We start from the raw sequence: 9,000 nt of genomic DNA, 5'->3' as shown, positions 1-9,000 counted from the left end.
GCTTCAGGGCAGATATGAGTGGAGGCTACCCTTGCAGAGTTTTTCCCAGTCTTTTCTGTTAATAATAGTAAGAAAGCTCCAAATTTTCCTTATTTCATTCTCAGACAGAACAACTGGTCTTGATCAAGCCCTCTGAAAAAAAAGTATACAAAAACAATGAGTGGAAGGTTGTAGCCTGAATGTGTTGCATTTCAAAAAGTGAGAAAGAACTATAATAAACCTTGTAGACAAACCTAAAAGGTCAAGTTTCAGGCCTTTACCATTTGCATTTGGGTATTGCAATGATGTTATTAGTTTGTACGTGTGCCACCACAGTGCAAAAAAGGATGGACTTAGAATTGTTCTTCTCATTCTTCTAATGGAGACTTTTAAATTTGAGGATACAAGTATATTACTTGTTTTCATAGTTGTTTTTACTACATTGACATTTAAGCAGTTCTGTTGTGCAGCATTTACATTTAAGCAAACAGTTGTTCAGCAAGACAGTTCCTTAAAAGTTTCATTCAATCTTCACAGCAATGCATTCCTAAGACTTGACATTTACATAGGTCTGAGATTGTGTCAGAAGGAGCTGCCAACAAGACAAGGAGTAAAGTAACCAGAGAAATTCCAGCATCAGCTACATGAGTGTTGTCCACCCTGGGGTTTTGATAGTGGAGAGGCAAAAATTTAGGTTAGCTGTTAGTATGCATGGTATGGCCATTTCTGTGCAGCCCCACAGGCTGGGCCAGGGCTACTTTTTACCCTCTAACCTGTGCTAAATTTAGATTAAAACTTTTATCCCCAATGCAGAACAAAACTATAAGTACAGAGCCTGTATGTTGGTAGGCTCTCAGGTTTTCTAAATCTCAAGTGCAGTTTGCCTTAATGTTTGATTATGAAAGAAGGAACTCTCGTTATTGCACAAGACTCTTCATACTGCTGAAATAGGAGACTCGATTACTGTAACTGCAGTCATGCACATCAGGGATAGAGCCTGCAAACTGGCTTTATGACAATTACATTTTGAACTATATTAATGATGCAATTGGTCTATGGCACATTGCAACATTTTTGGGACCTTAAATATAACACAATACAAAACCAGACAAATATAAATCATTTGATCAGGTAAGTGAAGTAGCAGAGGCCTTTTTGTTCACAGGTTGAATTTTTACTTGTGTCAAAAATCAGAGAACAGCTATCTAACACATATAGGTCAAATGTTGTTACCTCAGAGTAGTGTATTGACATTTTGTAACAAGTACTGTACTATTTCATGTTTATCATCTGCACCTGACAGCCTCTCAATTTAGAAGAAAGACGTGTTTACACTTGAATTATGAGTGTGAATATACAGAACAGGATTTGTAGATTGAATCTAATCAAACATCCAGGCCTGGTATATTCTATAATTGCATCTCAAATAAACCAAAATTTTCTTTCACCGATCCTTTTATGATAATAACACAGAAGATTAATTTCATGTAAATCAGTAGAACATGTTTAGACTTCTTCACTGGTGTACTATATCTGGTTTCTAAGTTGTAGCTGTTACCCTCTTTCCCCAAAAATAAGATAGGGTCTTATATTAATTTTTGCTCCAAAACTTATTATTTTTAGACATGTATAGCTGCCTGGACACTATTTAAATTGACTTTTTTTTTTTTTAATGAACAGTAACTAGGGCTTATTTTTGGAGTAGGGCTTATATTTCGAGCATCCTCAAAAAATCCTGAAAAATCATGCTAGGGCTTATTTTTGGGGTAGGTCTTGTTTTCGGGGAAACAGGGTACATCTGATTAGAAAAGCATATCCTCACATATAAAATAATATGTACAGCAAAGGTGTAAGACCAATGGTTCACAATGTAAAGCCACTCTGCTGAGACAGAATTTTTGAAAGCTATTTTATTATTACTCTCTGAATACTCTGATCTAGCAGGATGTAGCAAGAGAATTAAACTGAACAGATTGCCAAAATACCTGCTAATTAACTTTGTTTAACTTCCTCCAGTATCAGTCTGTGAGCAGGATACACTTTCAAATAATGAGGCATATGAGACCTTTAAAACTTCATTAACTGTTTTATTTTCTAACTGCTCTGCATTAGCTGAATGCTTTTTGAACCCCTTGCATTTATTTGTACTTTGTTAGGGCCGATGTCAGTGAAGGTGCTCTGTATCTTCCTTTCTGTAGGCAGGAGGAATCTCATATTAATGTCACATTCTTTGCTCAATTTAAGAGGAGGGACACTGAGCTTTACAGAGCAACAGCACAAAGTAATTCTGCGTAGTACCGATATAAACCAAGAGACTGAACACATGTCCTTCAACTCAGGGAAAGCTGAGACCAAGAAACCCCTCTTTATACAAAATTAGGAAAGGACCATGGCCAGCAATGCTCCCTCTCTGCTACTCATTGAACGATTTGCCTTTTTATGATACTACTGATTCTGCCAAGAACTGTCCTCTAATTCCACAGAATTAAAGGAAGATTTTAATGGCTTTTATAGATCATTGTACAGGTTGGACTTTTATCTTTGCTGGGGGAATTGTGTGATTCAAGACAGCTGCACTATGGCTATACAGCTGCAATCATTTCCCTTCCCAGAAAAAGAAACTTTCTCCAGCTCCAAGAGAAATTTTTTCTCTTCAAGATAATTTTTGATAGTGCTGAGAAACACCTCTTGAAAAACGTGGAGGGAATCTGTTACAAAAAGGATGCAGGCAAGTAATACAAAAATATCAGAAATGTGTTCACTAAGCAGGAAGAGAAGCAAACTTGTGTTAGTAGGTCTGTGCCAACACTCAGACCTGGTTTGGTATTTCTGCCTTTGATTCTCAGTGGATCTGTTCCTTTAAACTGATTGCAAATTGCTTAAAATGTCTGTGTATTGCCTTAAGCAGAACAGCAATATCCTGCATGTTCCAGGCACAGTGTAATTTTCTTCCTTATGCAAACCACCAATTTCTTGCAACAGACAGTGGTATTGTCAGCTTTTTTATGCCCTAAATACCTTGTATTTCTTTCAGCATTTATACCACTTGTCCCCAGCAGCCTGCCCATGACTCACGACAGACCTCATTGCTAGGGCATCCCCTCTCAGTGACTTCCCCATTGGTGCCATCACCATGTCACTACTTCCTCATAAATAAGGTGATTTTATGTTGGAATCATGTAATTTAATTGTAAATGCAAGTATTTTGTATTGTATTGTATTGTGTTGTGTTGTGTCATGTCGTGTTGTGTTGTATTGTATTTCTGAGTTCTTTTCTGCATAGGAGCTGAAGTGAATCCTACATGCCAGAAAAGGCCCTTCACACCAGATACCAAATCTACTAGCAGAATGGGCCAGGATCAGCTCTTGCACATAAGAAAATGTGAAATCCTTATACATTTGATTTAAGTCTCTCCTATTCCCTGTCTGTACATGTTCCAAGCATGAAGTCACTAGGGTTCAGAGAGCTTTGTAGTGGCCAAAGATTTCCTCTCCATACAGCTATAAAAATGGCATCATTGTGAGAGGATGATCAGATTTATTTTTAATGTAGATAACAGTGTGCATTTCCTTCTTCTCAGAAGCAGCTAAACCATATGGGCTGAGATTTCCCTCCCCCAAACCTTGAGACAAATGCTTGAGTGGAGAAGTTTAGCTTAAATAATTTCTGTTCAGTAAAAGCACACATTACTGAGGAAAAAAAAGATGAACAAATGCTCTTATAATTCCTGGTAATTTTGGTAAAGGGTGCTAATACTAGGCAAGCACATAAACACATTATGAATTGGTGACTTTGTCTCTCTTTGTATGTCCCCATGGCTAAGAGGCACACAGACAAGGGACAGGATAGGACAAGAAGTAATAAATGTCCTTATGTAGAAAACTAACTGGAGATCAGGCAGGTCCTGGTCTCTGGGTACATATTTTTACCATCTTTAGAAGAGAGAGATAATGGTGGGCAACACTTCACTGTATGTTGAAGTGTTTTGTTCTCTCTTCCTCAAGGTTATTTATACTTTTTCTTTCATTCTGCAGTCTGCTATAAAGGCTACATTGCTGAATTGCAGTCTCCCATTGACAGAAGGAGACCATATGAGCTTGTCTTAATCACTCATTAGTGCCTCTAAGGCTAATGGCCACAGCCCACTAAAAACATACCTGTAGTAACACTAGCCATGTGAAATGCAGCTGAGTCCATCACCTTTCCTCTGAGTTTCTGCCATTTTCATTGCTCCTTGTAGTGGTATTGTGGGTGCATTGGCTGATCTCTACTACTGCAGTGATGAAACTGGAGTACTTCCCTGCTATTTGGCTTGGTTTCTTCATTATATCATTGCCAACAGAATGCTTCCTGCTCTTGATGCTATGTACTATGAATAATGGCATGAAGGGTTGTGTGCAATCACTAAGCATACTACAGGAGGGAACTGGATGTAGGCACCAACCCTTAACTTATCTCTCCTGTTTTGTTACCTTCCTAGGTGTAACTAGTGGACACAGAAAATTAAAACAGTTTTTCAGTGAGGCTATGAAAAAAGTATTCCTATTAACCACTCTAACAGATTAAAAGAATGATGTTTCAGTGGAGGCTAGTTAGCATGAAGCACCATCACTGGCAACTCTAACCCATTTTGACGGTCTCTGCAGAAAACTTAATAGCAAAAACTTAAATAGCAAAATAGCAAAAATAACAAAATAGCAAAATAGCAAAAATAACAAAATAGCAAAAAACTTAATAAAACTTAATAAAACTTAATAAAACTTAATTTGTGCTTGTGCACAAATCTCTGCATGTGTAACACAATTTATATTTCAGAGAGAAGCACAGCACAAAACAAAACCAGTGTATGTTACTGCTAACAGTAACACGATAATACTGAAGAGACAATATGACTTTGATGTTACACTTTGGAAAACAGAGAAAATAGCCATTACCATGTAAAAGACCTTGTAACTTGCTGCGACCTGCCCCCTTTTGCACTAAGACTGAATTGCCACATGCTTTTGATATCTGGTATTTGTTGTGGCCTTTTTCCTCCTTGTTACACATTGTGTTGTCCTGCATGTATGTTACTATTAAGAAAGAGTAACAAATACATGTTTTAGTGAGGTTTATGAAGTTATACTGGGTTGGACACCACTATTCTGAAGGTGCTTTCTTGTGTGGCTCAGCATCATTCTTCTTCTCTGCATCAGTTCTCTATAGCAATAATAGCCCATTTGGACACACAAAAAAATTCTGGGGCTCTGCTGAGACTGACCCGTGATAGATGAACATGCTATAGCTCCTTCCTGGTCTGAGTATGCCATTATTACTGCTGTAAAGAAAAACTCACAGAAATACAGGGCTAGTATATGTTTGTGCATATCTACGTGTAAACACGTGACATGGCCCAGGGTTAGCATATGACTCAAAAATAACTGTGAGTCCACCAGTTTAGATAGAAACTACACACTTTGATGCATGTTCCTCTTTAAATAGTACAGGAACCCAGGGATTTTTGCAGGTTCGAAACTTCAGGAACTTTTCTACTGACTGATACTAGTACTATCCTTCTCATATCCATAAAATATCGGCTTTCTCAGGCAGAAGAAATAGTGCACATGGGATTTTTTAGAGGAACTGTGCAGGGACTGTGGCAGCAGTAGGAGCAATAACGGAAAGTTCATATTGTACCAATTATTTTATTCTCCTTTATTGGAGGAGACATACTAAGAGACACTCTGTTTATAGCACACCATGAATGAGGATAATTTTGTAGCTGGCAGGAAGATTTTGCTCATTCATTAGGAGCAGGCCAGAAGTTCTCAGATAAGACAGTTCTGCATAAGAAAATGGTGTTCTACTATGTGGGCCCTGTTGGGGTTGTTAGCTATGGCTGCAGAGTATTCAGCGCATGTGCCTTCAACACATTCAGGGACATTCATTTGATAAAATTTTTTATCTCCTGGGAGTAAAGTAGATAACACAAAACAGGTGCTGCAAATAAACTGTCTTGCAAACATTATAGGAAAATCACTGGAAAATTATTTTTTTTGTTGGAAAATAAATTAATCATCACCATTTGTCTTTATCTCTGGTAAATGTACCTGGCTATTCTGCAGAGCAGAATAAGCCTGCGTGCATATATCATGTTTTTGGTGCTGAATGTTTCCCCCACTTGTGGATGTTTCCCCTGTCATGTGATAGAGACTTGGGGCCTGATCCACTTACTGTGACATCCATGGAACTAGATAATCATCTTACAAGCCTCACTCACAACTGATATAGACTATTTAAAACAATGTAAAAATAATCTTCATTATAGCTTAAATGCTTTTTGTAAGACAACAAATGCTTGATAACTTGAATAAAATTATGTGGGCTATCTTCATGGTACTTTTAGTAGAGCTTCCTCTCCAAATAGATACTTAGTGCTTTATATTCTAGTGCAAGAAGTAGAGTCAAATTAAACAGAGAACACATTGTTCTTCTCTGTGATGATACACTCTGAAAATAGATGTTAGCTTTTGTGCTTGGAGAACATGTGAATTCACTTGATTTCTTTCAAACAAAGCTCAGTGTGCTATGGGAAAAGCTTGGCATCTTTGCTGGGAACCAGCTAAATTGTAATATCAACCTTTATTTGGCCTTGTACCATGATGCCAACATGCTAAACAAATAGAAATACTGTGTAGCAAAAGATGTATTAGAAGAATTAAATAAACGGTCTGGCATTATAAATGATAGTACTTACCGTGCTCTTGACAATTAAGAGAATCATAGAATCACAGAATACCAGGTTGGAAGGGACCTTAAGGATCATCTGGTACAACCTTTCTTGGCAAAAGCACAGTCTAGACAAGATAGCCCAGCACCCTGTCCAGCCAAATCTTAAAAGTGGTCAATGTTGAGGAACCCACCACTTCCCCTGGGGAGGTTATTCCAGTTCTCATTGTGAAGAATTGTCCTCTAGTGTCCAATCAGAATCTCACTAGGAGTAACTTGTACCCATTACCCTCCTCCTTTCCATGTGACTCCTTGTCGTGATCTTTGTAGCCACACTTTAAATACTGGAACATAGTGATGAGGTCTCCCCTAAGCCTTCTTTTCTCAAGGCTGAACAAACCCAGTTCTCTCAGCCTTTCCTCAGTGACAGGCCTCCCAGTCCTTTGATCATCTTTTTTTCCAAAATGTTATCTTTAGTGAATAAAAGAAAAAAGAAAAGAAAAGAAAACAAAACAAATATTTAAAGCTTTGTGGGGACAATGCAAATTATGGCAGGTATTTCAAATTACAGACAAGATTAAATTAAGAGCTATAAACTCGGTGAAATTACTCCAATCTCGAACAAGAACTCTGCTCTTCCTTACAAAACCAGTTCATCTACAAAAGCTAATTGATCTCCTTGAACATCTGTAAAGGACATTATGATCCCTGCATGCTTTATATCTCAAACACGTTTCAACTTACATAGTGCTGCAATGAACCTAGAATTTTGATTGCATACTGTAAAGTTTTGTCAAACTTTTTTTTTTTTTTTCAAAAATTGTAACTGTAAGACAACACAGACAATACTATCAGAGAAACAGCTGCTATGGGCACTCTGTTAAATAGTGCATGATAGGATTTTTTTCTTGCTGATTTGATCTGTACTAGGTGGGACATACCAACAGAAAAAATGGAAAGTGTATCAGGGCTACAATTTAGGGAGTACTTCACAGTCCTGGCATAGAGAAGGGAAAAACAGATTCAGTATCAGGTAAATTTGCACTAAGCAGCAACAAGAGCAACATTCTGTCTTGGGCCCATGGATAAGTTTTGTTGCAAAAGTGAATAGCTTTCAACAAAGCTTCCAGTATTCCTTGTACCACTGAAGTTACTAAAAATGTTGCACTAACTTCAGCGCATTAAGGGGTGAAGGCAGAGTGCTGGCCTTGACACTCATGCCTCCCCACAGGCAATCATCAGCAAATCATGAAAATATGGACCATATCAAAGGTCCTGTCATGCTCATGATAAGGAAGAGTCCTAGTGTAGGAGGTTGCATGAGATATTTTTTCCATGAGCATTTCTAAGAAGCACTGTACAGCATAATCCACCCAGCACATTATCACTGGCAAATCACATGGTCTCAAAGTAGAGAATAGAAATGTATTTTCCTTATACATTTTGCATTCCTTTTATAGACATATAAAGAAAACTTTTATCTAGAAACTTTGATTCATAGAATATATTTGTACAGTTTCTACTTCAAATCTTCGAAAGTTTTGTTCCAAACTTTTTTTTTATAGGATCTCTATACAATGTCTTGCTAAGATACACTACCCGTGCTTCCCTGCAACATAATTCCTCCATAAACTTGACACACTTCTGTATCATTCACTTCTGTTCTTCATTTATATTTCCTTCTTGGTAGAAAGCAAGTAGTGAAGATCCCATCTGTCTTTGAAGGTGATATAACAAAATGTTCACAGCTAAAATATGACAGGAATACTTTTCCAGAAAGAAATGTTATTTTGTCTGTGAGCATTAACAATAGCTGCCCTGACTCATATAATACGTACATGTACTTGAAGAATGTGTGAAAAATCTCACATAGATAAAAAATGAGTCAGGTTTCAAAGTGACATAGAAAAAACAGCAAGAGGAAGTACAGCCTGACAGCTGCATTTCTACATTTTTAGAAGACACAGGCTACCTTACACAATGCCTGTAGACATACGAGTCATCTGACAGTCAGACCTGTAACTGTTGACATAGCCTGTAGTAAGGCACTTGAGCCAGCTTTCAAGAGAAAATAAAGCAGATATGTGGCTATGGATGTTTTGAGATGAAAACCAGAGTTGACTCAGAAGCGACCAAGATGCAGAAAAAGACATCTGCAACAATGTTCCTTCAGCATCTCATAAAAACTAGATATATCCAAAATTGATGGTTGAAGAATACACTGATGTCAAATCGGTTTTGGGGCTTTTTCTGACATCCTGAATGTTCAGATTGTTTGATGCTGACACTTTACTCCTGTCAGTAAATAAGGA

This window comes from Columba livia, chromosome 2 (genome assembly GCF_036013475.1).
Source record: "Columba livia isolate bColLiv1 breed racing homer chromosome 2, bColLiv1.pat.W.v2, whole genome shotgun sequence".
In the NCBI taxonomy this organism is placed as follows: Eukaryota; Metazoa; Chordata; class Aves; order Columbiformes; family Columbidae; genus Columba; species Columba livia.
Note: the sequence above shows the minus strand (reverse complement) of the source record.